This window comes from Pongo pygmaeus, chromosome 10 (genome assembly GCF_028885625.2).
Source record: "Pongo pygmaeus isolate AG05252 chromosome 10, NHGRI_mPonPyg2-v2.0_pri, whole genome shotgun sequence".
NCBI lineage: Eukaryota > Metazoa > Chordata > Mammalia > Primates > Hominidae > Pongo > Pongo pygmaeus.
The window spans coordinates 41,163,620-41,177,808 of record NC_072383.2 but is presented as its reverse complement, the minus strand read 5'-3'; positions in this window follow the sequence as shown (position 1 = coordinate 41,177,808).

Here is a 14,189-nt window from a genome sequence, read left to right as displayed (position 1 = left end):
TGGTTTTGTTTGTAGTTCTGTTTATGTGATTAATCACATTTATTGATTTGCATATGTTGAACCAACCTTGCATCCCAGGGAAAAGCCTACTTGATCATGGTGGATTAGCTTTTTGATGTGCTGCTGGATTTGGTTTGCTAGTATTTTGTTGAGGATTTTTGCATCTATGTTCATCAAGAATATTGGCTTAAAGTTTTCGTGTGTGTGTGTGTGTGTGTGTGTGTCTTTCTGTCTGTCTGTCAGGTTTTAGTATCAGGGTGATGCTGGTCTCAAAGAATGAGTTACAGAGCAGTCCGTTTTAAATTTTTTGGAATAGTTCCGGTAGGAATAATAACAGCTCTTCTTTATATATCTGATATAACTTGGCTATGACTCCATCTGGTCCTGGGCTTTTTCTGGTTGGTAGGGTGTTTATTACTGATTCAATTTTGGAACTCATTATTGGTCTGCTCAGGGATTCAATTTCTTCCTGGTTCAATCATGAGAGGTTGTATGTTTCTAGGAATTTATTTATTTCATCTAGGGTTCTAGTTTGTATGCATGGAGGTGTTAGTTGTCCCTGAGATTTTTTTGTATTTCTGTGGTGTCAGTGATAATGTCCCCTTTGTCATTTCTCATTGTGTTTATTTGGATCTTCTTTCTCTTTTTTTTTTCTATTAGTCTAGTATGAGCAGTCTATGTATCTTATTTATTCTTTTAAATAATGAACAAACTAAACTTGTTAATCTTTTATATGGTTTTTCGTAGCTCAATTCCATTCAGTTCAGCTCTGGTTTTGGTTATTTCTTGTTTTCTGTTAGCTTTGGAGTTAGTTTGCTCTTGTTTCTTTAGTTTCTCTAGATGTGATGTTAGGTTGCTAATTTGAGATCTTTCTAACTCTTTGATGTGGGCATTTAACACTATAAACTTCCCTCTTAACACTGCATCAGCTGTGTTCCAGAGATTCTGGTATGTTGTATCTTTGTTCTTATTAGTTTCAAACCATTTCTTAATTTCTGCCTTAATTGCATTGCTTACCCAAAAGTAATTCAGGAGCAAGTTATTTAGTTTCCATGTGATAGTATGATTTTGAGCAATTTCCTTAATATTGATTTCAATGTTTATTGTTGTGGTCCAAGGGTGTGATTGGTATGATTTCAGTTTTTTTGAATTTGATGAGGATTGCTTTATGGTTGGGCATGTGGTCAATTTTAGATCATCTGCCATGTGCAGATGAGAAGAATGTATATTCTGTTGTTTTTGAACAGAGAGTTCTGTAGTTGTCTATTAGGTCCATTTGGTCAAGTGTCAAGTTCAGGTCCTAAATATCTTTGTTAGTTTTCTGCCTTGATGATCTTTCTAATACAGTCAGTGGGCTGTTGAAGTCTCCCTCTATTATTGTGTGGTTATCTAAATCTCTTTCTAGGTCTCTAAGAACTTGCTTTATGAATCTGGGTGCTCCTGTGTTGAATGCGTATGTATTTAGGAGAGTTAGGTCTTCTTGTTGAATTGAACCCTTTAGTATTATGCAATGCCTTTCTTTGTTTATCTTTTAAAATTTTTGTGGGTTTAAAGTCTGTTTTGTTTGAAATTAGAATAGCAATGCCTGCTTTTTTTTTCTGTTTTTTTTTAATTTGCTTAATGGATTTTTCTCTATCCGTTTATTTTCATCCTGTGGGTATCATTGCATGTGAGATGGGTCTCTTAAAGACAGCATAGAGTTGGGTTTTGTTTCATTATTCAACTCACCACTCTATGCCTTTTACTTGGGGTATTTAGCCTATTTTCAGATAAGGTTAATATTGACTTATGCGAATTTGATCCTGTTATGTTGTTAGCTGGTTATTATGCACACTTGTTTGTGTGGTTACTTTATAGTGTCAGTGGTCTATGTATTTAAGTGAATTATTTTGGCAGTCAGTATTGGTCTTTCCTTTCCATATTACTCCCTTCAGAACCTCTTGTGAGGCAGGTCAGGTAGTCAAATTCTCTTAGCATTTGCTTGCCTGAAAAGTATCTTATTTATCCTTTGCTTATGAATTGTGTTTCTCTTTAAATATAAAAATGCAATACTCTAGGAGGGACGTGTTTTATTTATATGCGTATGAATAAATTGGCACAAGAAATAGTACAAAGAATTTTAACATATGCCCATTAAATAAATGAATGAATGGTTCAACTAGCCACATTATTTGCTTTTCATTATTTATTTTTGGACCTGATTATTTTATTTATTCATATCTATCTTGTTTATTTCCTCAAAGGCTATGATGGAATTAAATTATTGGCCAATTGATAACAAAGTAACTTAAAGACTCATACCTGATCGGAATTTCATGTGTGGAGTTTAACTTTTGAGTATAGTTCCAAGGTAGTTTTCTCCTTGAATATGTTTGCTGCTTTTTCTGTAGCTAGTAGTAGTAACTTCAGCATTGCCATATTTGATATCAGACATAAATATAAATTCATTGCCATTATAAAGCTTGTAAATACTGTGCAAAAATGTTTATCTATACAGAAACTTTTAATAGGACCTACATGCTAGAGAGGGATCTTTGTATTTGGCACTTATGTCCAAGGAAATTAGCTGGTACAATACCATGTATCGGATATGGCAATGTTCAGTTATCAGTACCAGAAACCCAAAATACCAGTGAGTTAAATGAGAGTAATTTATTTACATCTCAAGTAAAATTCCAAAATAGGCAGTACAATGCTGGTAAGAAATATCTGTTCCACAACGTTCTTGGGAAACAGATTCCTCCTCCCTTTTTGTTTGGCAATGTGTAGATTTCCATTCCTAGTGTCTACTCATGGTCCTAGTTCACTGCTCCATTCTCATTTTCTAAGGCAGTTGCGGGGGGCGGGTGGAAATTGACCAAAAAAGGAGCAAAATATGTGGGCTAACTACTTTTACAGAAAGGTTTTGCTTATACGTTCTTGCTAGCATCCAGTCATATGCTGCTTGAAGATTCAATGGAAGCTAGGAAATGTAGTTCTTATTCTGGGCGTCTATGGGTCTAACTAAAAAGTCAGCAGTTCTTTATTATGGAAAAGGAGAAGAACTATTGGGGGAAATGAGGTGTCTGTACCACCATGTAAGAGTTACTTTAGCTTAAAGATGCTCTGAAAATAAGAATGGAAATACTAAGTCATTGGGGAATAACTTAAGGTAGTCATTGGAATTTTTAAATATAAAAATCACAATGTGCTCACATCTTATAACCTGCCATGTGCCCTGTCAACTTATACATTAAATATACTTGTAATAAGGGACAGAAAAGTAAGTAAATAGTAAAAATAACACATTATCCATATGTCCTAATAATCTATTTATCAAAGCAGGTCAGGTATAAAGAATATGAATTGTTCAAAATTATCTGAAATTGAAATAAAACTCCTTAATAAAATAGAACTTCAGTAGTTTTATATTCCTATATCATTGCTTTGAGTGTGGAAAAAAGAACAGTACACTTCACTGAAACAAAGGAGATAAACTAGAAATCCTGACAAGCATCATTTAACAGAAGGTAGGGGCTAGTTGGGCTAGCATCAAAAAGAATTAGGAAGACATGCAAATGTTGCAGAACAAAAACTTTGTGATAAATACTGAACATAACTATGTTACCTTTTGAATGTCTTGGTTATTTTCATATTGAATATGAATAAATTTTTAAAATGAGGAAGAAATATCTAGAAACATATTTCATGCCAGTTTAAAGAAAATATTAATTCAACAATGCCTCAACTTTAGTGGTCTCTTAAATCATTATTTGTATCACTTGTTTTTCACAACTTTCCCTTTTTTGCACCTGCACTTGCAAGATATGAAAGATGTGCTACTCTTCCCCCAACAAAAAAACCCACGTTATTCAATTTATACCTTACTTTGTGAAGGAAAGCTTAGTGTTCCTAGAGCTTCTGCTCTTGAAAGGATTGAATTCTCTAATGTTACATTCAAACGAATGTCATTTATTAAATAGTTATATTTCCTCATTAATGTTAGCATTTTTCTCATCTACCTGCTATGAAATTGTAACCAAAATAAAGCTTTAGAGACAGTGTGAGGCATCTACTGCCCACTCTTTTCCTTTCTTTGCGTCTGAGAGCAGCTGTGTTTTAGAATAAGGGGGATGATAACACAAAAGAGATCTTTCTTGGTCTCTTCCTCAAATATAGCTAGGAATTTAAAATAATGTTGACATATATTTTGTAGCACACAAATATTATATTTTGGTCGTTAACATTCTGTGCAATAAAATTAGGTCCCTCCTCCTGCCCCCACCCTCACTCAAACTATCCTTTTCTCTTTCTAATTAAGTTTAAATGAGTTGGAAGTTATTCACCCTTCTTCTTTCCTTTGGGTTACCAGGGCGATGGGATGCAGATATCCAACAGTCATGGAGATTCTGACAATGCCAAGAGAATGTATTCCCTTTACATTTATTTAGTGAGAGGTGTCAAAAAATTAAGGGCAGGAGGTGATTGTCAGAAGAGTGAAGAGCAGGAGTGGATTCAGGTTTTGTGAGGCCTGCGATTTATTTAATATGGGAAAGAGGAGATTCCTGATTAAGAATAAAAATACAAAATATCTTTACAAGCTTACAAAAATGATCATGCAACCATGGTGGCCTATGCAAAGAGAGGTCCCGAAATGGTTAGCATCACAGAAAGTCCACATCTGGTCCAGTGTTCAGTTGTATTTTGTGCGGATTTTTGCCATTGATTTATGTTATGCTTCACCTGGTCCCCCTTTTGACTCAGTAGACTTTCTTGGGCAAAACACTAGGTTTGTTAAATGACAGAATAGAAGTTGGGCAGTGCAGCCCAACTTCTCATGATTCCTGTACAGCCTGTTTCAGCCTATGCGCCGAAACCCAGAGGCTGCCCTTTTGTTTTTTTTCTAGTGAGAGATAATACTAACTTAATCTGGAAGGGGAATGATTAACAAATAAATTTTCCCTTGTAAAGAAGCATGTTAGATGGTACCCATTTATCCTATGCATATTTATTATCCATTATAAACAAAGTATTTCAAGTAGAATTCCAAATGCCATGATATCTAAGACAATAATCCTATAACTTCTGTGAATTTTTCATAAGCTAAGTTAGGAAATAGAAAGTTGGGTGTTTTTGTGTATGTGAATATAAATGATAAATTCATCAGTAAAGCGCGCAAGTATTATTACTTAAAAAAATTCCTGACACTATATTTACAGGCTACTAATAAATAGTTTAACTATAAAGTAACGAGCTTCATCTTTAGCTAAACACACTCATATTTTGAAATAAATATGTTTCTTCTTTAAAATGGAGTCGTTTTTGAAAGTGATATGCTTATGCATTTATTCCAATATTGTTGAAATTTTTTTGGGGGATTTCCCACATAATTTGTTTTATACATAAATATATGTATGCATGTATGTATAAATAAAATGTAAATATGTGTTTTATCTCTTGTGTGGCCTATATGAATATACATGCACACACATACACGTACATTCATGCACAAAGTTTTATCCTCTGCATGACCTATATATGTAAAACTACAAAATACACTGCTGTGGTTGTATTTATTTTTGTGTGCAGATAAAAGAGTAAAATAAATAAAAGGAAATAACATAAACATGGATATGGGACATCCTCAATATTGTCATAGTGTTGTAATTTGTAATTGTAAGGTGTAATTTCTCCATATTAACCTATAATTAAATGTAATTCCAAGTCCTGTTTTTGGAATATTTTACTTTAGAACTTGAAAACTTAAAAAGACATTTTATAGTGCATTGAGAAAAAATGTATAAGAAATGTTAAGAAAATGTTTCAAAAAATAATAACCAAGAAATTTATCCTATCATTGACATATATTTTAATATGTAAGACTTCAGCAATGAACATGTTCTATATTAACATATATTATGCAATTGATTTAGTATTGTGCCAGTGTCAGATTGCACAATTAAAAATAAGCCAAAATATTTATAATGATTTGGTGTGTGGATACGGTGGCATGGAAAGTCATCGAGCAAGGTCGCATAATAATAACAGCATTTACTGGTTACTCACTGTGTTCCAGGTGCTGCTGTAATCACTTGACATATATTACTTAATCTCCACAGTAAACTTAGGAGGTTGCATTAGTCTTATTTTGTAGATATGGAAACTAAGGCATAGAGAGATTATGCAAATTGCCAAAGATCATATCGGTGGTAAGTGAAACAGGCAGATTTTTAAAAATGTTTAATTTTTAATTTTTCTTTCCTTGTCTTATGGTGTTAGTAACAGGCAGGTTTTGAATCTAGGAAGTCTGGCTCTCAATTCAAGCTCTTAGCCACCATGTGTTATTGTTCACAATGCCCCTTATCCATTTTGGATGCTGATTATTTTAAAACATGTTTAGTATCATAGGCAAAAATTTAAAAAATGTTTTTCATTTTTAATTGAATTTTTTTAGTAATGGGATTGAACTTTTAAAATTATTATATATTTATATTTCTTTTTTGGTGAATTGTCTGTTCCCACTGATATGTTCAAACTTTTCTTATGATTTGTAAGAATTCTTCATACAGTAGGGATATTAACTTTTTATCTGTCATACAGATGGCTTTAGCCAAACTGGGCTTTACTTATTTTCCCCAAATGGCATATTCTCTCTTATCCCTGGTTCATCTGTTACACTGTTTTATCTCTTTCTGAAACACGTTTTTCCTGTGTAACCTGTACTCTGCAGGATCTCGGTTTAAACATCTCTTAGTAAAGCATTGCCTGAACTGAACAGAGAGGCACTTCTGCTAGGCAAGTAAAATGCCCTATGTTTCCCCTCTCTGAAACACAAATCATACCTATATTTATTAATCCAAAATTTATCCATCCTAATAGAAGGCAAATTACCTGAGAATCACCATCTTATTAATCTTGTACACCTCTACAACTGGGGCAGAGCTTGGTACTCAAAATTGGGGAATAATATGAATGGCCATTTAGAAATGTGTATGAAAAGCCTAACCTTTAACTCAGCAATTTCAGTTCCACAAAGATTTTTAAAATAAATTATTGGACAAGTGTACAAAGATGTATATATGAAGTGGCTTGTTTCTTCACAGTTACAATACTAGAAGATATGAACCATGACAATTTCTAACAACAAGGAATTGATAAATAAGTTGTGGTTCTTCCTGGTTCAACCTTGGGAGATTGTACGTTTCCAGGGATTTATTCACTGTGTCTAGGATTTCTAGTTTGTGCACATAGAGATGTTCATAGTTATCTCTGATGATCTCTTTATATTTCTGTGGTATCAGTTGCAATGCACCCTTATCATTTTGGACTGTGCTTATTTGAATTTTCTCTCATTTTTGCTTAGTTAAACTAGCTATTGGTCTATTGATTTTATTTATCTTTTCAAAGAACCATCTTTTAATTTTGTTGATCCTTTGTATCTTTTTTTTGGTCTCAATTTCATTTAGTTCTGTTTTGATCTTTGTTATTTATTTTCTTCTTCTAGCTTTGGATTTGGTTTGTTCTTGCATTTCTAGTTCCTTGAGTTATAATGTTAGGTTGTTAATTTGAGATCTTTCTATATTTTTAATATGGGGTTTAATGCTATGAAAATTTCTCTTAGCACTGCTTTTGTTAAATCCAAGAGATTTTGGTATGTTGCGTCTCTGTTTTCATTCATTTTAAAAACATATTTGATTTCTGACTTAATTTTATTATTTACTCAAAAATCATTCAGGATCAAGTTGTTTAGTTTCCATGTACTTGTGTATTTTTGAGAGTTCCTCTTGGTATTGATTTCTAATTTTATTCCACTGTGGTCCAAGATGGTGCTTGATAGGATTTTGATTTTTTAATATTCATTGAGATTTGCTTTGTGGCCAAGCATATGGTCAGTTTTGGAGACTGTTCCATGCTCAGATGAGAGAAATGTATATTCTGTGGTTGTTAGGTAGAATGTTCTGCAAATGTCTATTAGTTCTATTTTGTCCAGAGTCCAACTTGAGTCCAGAGTTTCTTCATTAACTTTCTGACTTGATTACCTGTTTTGTGTTGCTAGTAGGGTGTTGAAGTCCCCACTATTTTTGTGTTTCTGTCAGCCTCTTTTCTTAGATCTAGTAGTATTTATTTTGTGAATCTGGGTGTTCCAGTGTTGGGTGCAATTTATTTATGATAGTTAAATCTTCTTGCTTTATTTAATCCTTTATCATTATATAATACCTCTTTTCTCTTATTTTCCTGTTGTTGGTTAAAAGTCTGTTTTATCCAGTATAAAAATGGCTACTCTGCTTGCTTTTTTTTTTTTTCCATTTGTATGATATATCTTTTTCCACTCCCTTGAGTCTGTCTTTAGTTATTTGGGAAGTCCCTTGTAGGCAGCAGATAGTTGGGTCTTTTTTTTTTTTTAATTAAATTTGCTACTCTCTATATTTTAAGTGGAGTATATAGGCCATTTATAATCAATGTTAATATTGATACGTGAGGTTTTTTTTCTCCCGGTCATAGTTTTGTTAGCTAGTTGCTTTGGTCTAAGCTATGTAATTACTTTATGGGATCTGTGAACTTTCTACTTATGTGTGCCTTTATTATGGCAAGTATCACCTTTTCATTTCCATGTTTAGGACTCCTTTGACCATTTCTTGTAGGACCTGTCTAGTGGTGACAAATCTCTCAGCACTTGCTCTTTTGGGAAATACTTCATTTCTTCTTCATTTATGAATCTTAGTTTGGCAGGATATAAAATTCTTGACTAGCATTTTTTTTCTTTTAAGAGCTTAAAGATAGGCCACCAATCTTTTCTGATTTGTAAGGTTTCTGCTGAAAAGCCTGCTGTTAGTCTGATGGGATTTCCTTTGTAAGTGATTTGATGCTTCTGTCTAGCTGCCTTTAAGATTTGCTTTTTCATGTTGACCTTGAATAGTCTAATGACTACATGGCTTTATGATATTCATCATGTAGAGTATCTTGCAGTTATTCTTTGCATTTCTTAAATCTGGATGTCTACATCTGTAGCCAGATCAGGGAAATTTTCCTGAATTATTCCCTCAAATATGTTTTCCAAACCTCTTTTTCTTCTTTTCCCTCAGGAATGCCTAAAAGTTGTAAGTCTGATCACTTTACATAAACCAATATTTCTCAAAGTCTTTGTTCACTTTTAAAAATTCTGTTTTCTTTATTTTTGTCTAACTGTGTTAATTTGAAAGACAGGTCTTCAAACTCTGAAATTCTTTCTTCTGCTTGGTGTAGTCTTGTTAAAACTTTCCATTGTATTGTGAAATTCCTTCAGTGTATTTTATATTTCCAGAAGTTCTGTTTTTCAATAAAACATAACTGTTTTTTTTTTAATAAAACAGAACTCCTGATCTGTTTTTCTTCCTTTTTGTGTTATTTTTCAACTTTCACTTAGATTTCACTGAACTTGCTTACAACCCTGTACCTTAAATTGTTTGTCTGTCATTTCAAAGTTCTCATTTTGGTTAGGACCCATTGCTAGAGAGCTGGTGTGGTCTTTTGGGGGTATCACAACATTTTGTTTCTTCATGGTGCTGGAGTTCTTGTGCTGGTTGCTTCTTAACTGTAGAAACTGTCACTTTTTATTTTTGAATTTACTTTCATTTGGGTGAGTTTTTTTCTTCTCTCCTTGAGCGTGTGACTGTTGCATATGCTGGCTTTTCTTCTATGTGGTTTTAGACGGCCAAATCTGTTTGAATTAGTTGGTTATAGATAGTGTAGTGGTTTTCTCTAATGCTAGTTGTTTGTAGGTTGTAGTAGCAGTGTGCTGTATGTGTGATCAGGTTCACTGTTTCCAAGAAAGATAGAGAGCCATATTTTTTTCTCCAGCATTTGGGAGCCATATTTTGCTCTCCAGCACCTCTGTCAGCAGGAATTACATTGGGTTGGGCAGTTCACTACGCATGCCAGTAGGTGGTGCTTGTGAGTGACAACTGGCTGTCGTACACTAATGTCAGAAGTTGTGATGGACAGTACGGCTTGACCTCCCAGCCAATAGATGGTGCTTGTAGGCAAGATGAAGTTACAGTGATGGTAATGGCTTTTTTTTTTTTTTGAGGCAGAGTCTTGCTCTGTCACCCAGGCTGGAGTGCAGTGGTGCGATCTCTGCTCGCTGCAACCTCAACTTCTGCCTCCTGGATTCAAGCAATTCTCCTGCCTCAGCCTCCAGAGTAGCTGGGATTACAGGCGCCTACCACCATGCCTGGCTAATTTTTGTATTTTTAGTAGAGATGCCTGGCTAATTTTCTACCACCATGCCTGGCTAATTTTTGTATTTTGGTCAGGCTGGTCTTAAACTTCTGACCTCAGGTGATCCACTCACCTTGGCCTCCCAAAGTGCTGGGATTACAGGCGTGAGCCACTGTGCCCAGCTGGTAGTGGAATTTGTACTTGGCCTTTGTTGATAGGGGAAGTACTGGGGTGTCCCTGGCGATAGGTGGGGTGTGTGGCTCTCAGGGGTCACTCCCCATACTCTGCTGCCAAGGCAGCTAGAGGCGGCAAAGCTGGACACTGCTGGGTCAGGCTGGTTCAGGCTCTCTAGGGCAGGCACAGATGCTGACCTTGGTGAAGTTCTGGGGCAGCTCTCAGGCCACTGGGACAACCCTCCAGGGAAGGGCAGAGGCATCTCTCCTGTGCCACAGAGCCAGCTCAGAGGAAGAAGGGTGGCCCGGGGTTTTCAGCACAGTAGGGAGCTGTGGGGCCTATCCAGCTCCCACACCCTTATCTGGTGGGTCTTCCTCCTCTCAGTGTCTGGCTCTGGCAACAGGCCCAACCAGTTAGGCTACTTCCAAGTCATCTATGTCCAGATCACTGAGTCATTCCAGGCATTCCAGAGTAAAAAATTCCCTGTGGCAGAAAGTAAGGCTATCAGGCCAGACACATTCCAGGTCTTGTGAAAAGAGGGGTGCCCAACTCCTGCGTCATGACATGGACCTGCACTAAACTCTTCTCTGTGTTCTGACAGTGGGGGCTCCTCTCCTGCTAAAGATCAGACCACTAGTCTCATCTTCATACCCCTAGGCGGTGTGGTCAAGTCCTGGGGAACTGGGACCAGAGCAGCAGATTGTCCTTTGGCCACTCAGGGTCATGCACTGACTGTGATGGAGGTGTTGAACTGCTCCTAGGCCACCAACAAACCACTCCAGGCAGGGCAGTAGAGACTGTGCTGTGGGTGCCCACTTGCCCCACCGTGGGAATGACAAGCAGGTAGTCTTGAGAGGGACCAGCAGGCATGAGGGGCACATGATATGATGCATCTCAGTCCTGTGACAGTAATGGTGGGTTCTGTCTTGGGCCCATGAGCATACCCAGCCTCAAATCTGTCCTGGCCTCCACAGATGGCAGGAGCTGCAGCCACTTAGGGTATGACCCAGAGCCTCAGGGGATGGGTGCCTAGAGTTATGTTTTGCTATAGCTGCCCAGCACACTGAAGTCTTGAGGGCTCCATGCAGGTTTAAGCGGTGCCTCTACTTGTTCTCCAGACAGCTCTCCTTGCCACTCCAAATATCTGCAGGAGTCATGGGAACTCCCATAGCTAGGATCTCAGAGGTCCACGGTGGGAATGTGGTGCCCTGGGTTTCCTTCATTCATCCCTTCCTGGGGTTCAGTCTGGGTCTAGGGGTTGGTTCTGGCACCTAGCAACACCCAGCAGGATACTCCACTTCCTTCCTCTTCAATCACAGTGACTTCCCTCACATCTCTGTTACATTTCAGTGTTTTCTCTCTAAAGATCCATTTGAAGTGTAAAGGTTTACTGGATATTTTGGTTCCTCTCTGTGGAGGAGCCACATCTTAGCTGCATCTAGTCAGCTGTCTTGAATCTAATCTCCTGGACTCATTTCTATTCAATTGATCTCTATGTCTCTCCTTATGCCAGTACCACACTGTCTTGATTACAGTAGATTTGCAGTAAGTTTAAAAATGAAGAAGTGAGAGTTTTCTAGCTTTGGTTTTCTTTTCCAAGATTGTTTTGGCTAACCTGGGTCCCTTGCATTTCTATATAAATTTTAGAATCAGCTTGTCCATTTCTCCAAAAGAACCAGTTGAGATTTTACTAAGGATTGCATTGCATCTGTAGATCCATTTGGGCAGTACTGCATCCGAACAACATTTAAGTTTTCTAATCCATGTACAAAGAATGTCTACCATCTATTTAGGTCTTTAATCTGTCTCAACGGTGTTTTCAGTATACACGTCTTGTACTTAAAAATAATTTTATTCCTGGCCAGGCGTGGTGGCTCAAGCCTGTAATCCCAACACTTTGGGAGGCTGAGGCGGGTTGATCATGAGATCAGGAGATCAAGACCATCCTGGCTAACATGGTGAAACCCTGTCTCTACTAAAAATACAAAAAATTAGCAGGGCGTGGTGGCACATACCTGTAGACCCAGCAACTTGGGAGGCTGAGGCAGGAAAATTGCTTAAACCTGGGAGGTGGAGGTTGCAGTGAGCCGAGATCGCACCACTGCACTCCAGCCTGGGTGGCAGAAAGAGATTCCTTCTCAAAAAAAAAAAAAAAAAAAAAAGTAAAATAATAATTTCATTCCTAAGTTTTTTTTATACCGTTGTATTTTTAGGCTACTTAATTGAAATGGTTTTTTGTTTTTTAGTGTATACAGCTGGAATTATTTAACAAGCAGTTTTGGTAGGTTTTGTTGATTTATTCAGTCGCTTACCTAATACTTCAACTGTTGTAATTCCATGCAAAAAGATGTCATTACCACGTCAAACAAGACAATTTTATGTGAAAAGCCAACTAGTTCATTTTGGCACTACTCTGTTACTACTTACACGCCCAATTCATATTCTAACCAAATGTTTTCTAAACTTTATTATTTTCCTTTTGCCTTTCTGATTTTTGTCATATCTACATGCCATTTAATACATTTTTAGAAAATCTAATCACTTTTTAAATGTAAATAAATTTATCTAAAAGGAAATGTTATATCACAGATTAAAGAAGGTAATAAATTAATGTCTTCTCCTATGCATTCCAATAAATATATTACTATTAAAGTAAAAAATGTCATGCATGTGCCACCTAAAATTATTTTTCGGTAATCATAAGTTTACTACCCTTTGGGAAACTCTATTATAACCAGTTTAATTAACCGTATAAATAAAAATTTCCCTAAAATTCATTATTTCATGATGGCCAGATGATTAGTGACAGAAAGCAAATAATTAGTGTCACCATCAGATCACCTATGCAAAAGACAGGAATAATTCTTCCAGTTCTTAATTGTGTTTTCTAGAGACTATCTAAGGAATACGTGTGAGTTTATAATACTCCTATGAGTAAAATCTGCTCTCATTCAATGCTACATTGGATAGCATGGATTACGTCATGCTGTTATCTGATAAATATGATTAATTCCCTGTTAGAAGGTAGGGACTGTGTCTATTTAACTTGCCTCATACAGCATGCAGCATAACTTTATGTTCATTTGGGAACTTAATAAATGCAAGTGGATGATATAATTTATTTGTTAATCACCAATCATTCTGAAAAATAATGATGTACCCAGAGGTGATGTTTCCACCCCACAACAGTTGTTGTTTTTTTTAATTGAAGGTTGAACATTATTGAAAGGCCTCTACTTAAAAGGAAACACAATAGAAAATTGTTCAGCTTTTCAACAAAAAGAGGAAGCTTTTGTCTTTGATAATTAAATTCCTTTCAAAGATAAGAATTAACAGAACATTTATTTTACTTGGAGAATAACAATATTTATTTAAACAACAATTTAAAGCATTTTATCTAAAAAAGAAAACACTACTTGTCTGGATTTTTAAACAATCCTTCAGTAAAAATCAGCCACAGAATTTTTCACAGAAATAATTAGCTAAGGGTTACGTAGTAGGGAAACAGAGACTCTTGGCTTATCTCCTTTTTTTCTGAGACAGTCTCATTCTTGTCGCCCAGGTTGGAGTGCAGTGGCGTGATCACGGCTCACTGCAACCTCTGCCTCCTGGGTTCAAGCTTCTCCTGCCTCAGCCTCCTGAGTAGCTGGGATTACAGGCACTCACCACCACACCCAGCTAATTTTTGTACTTTTAGTAAAGACAGGGTTTCACCATGTTAGCCAGGCTGGTCTCAAACTCCTGACCTCGTGATCTACCCGCCTCAGCCTCCCAAAGTGCTGAGATTACAGGCACGAGCCACCACGCCCGGGGGCTTATCTCTTGACACTACAGTTTTG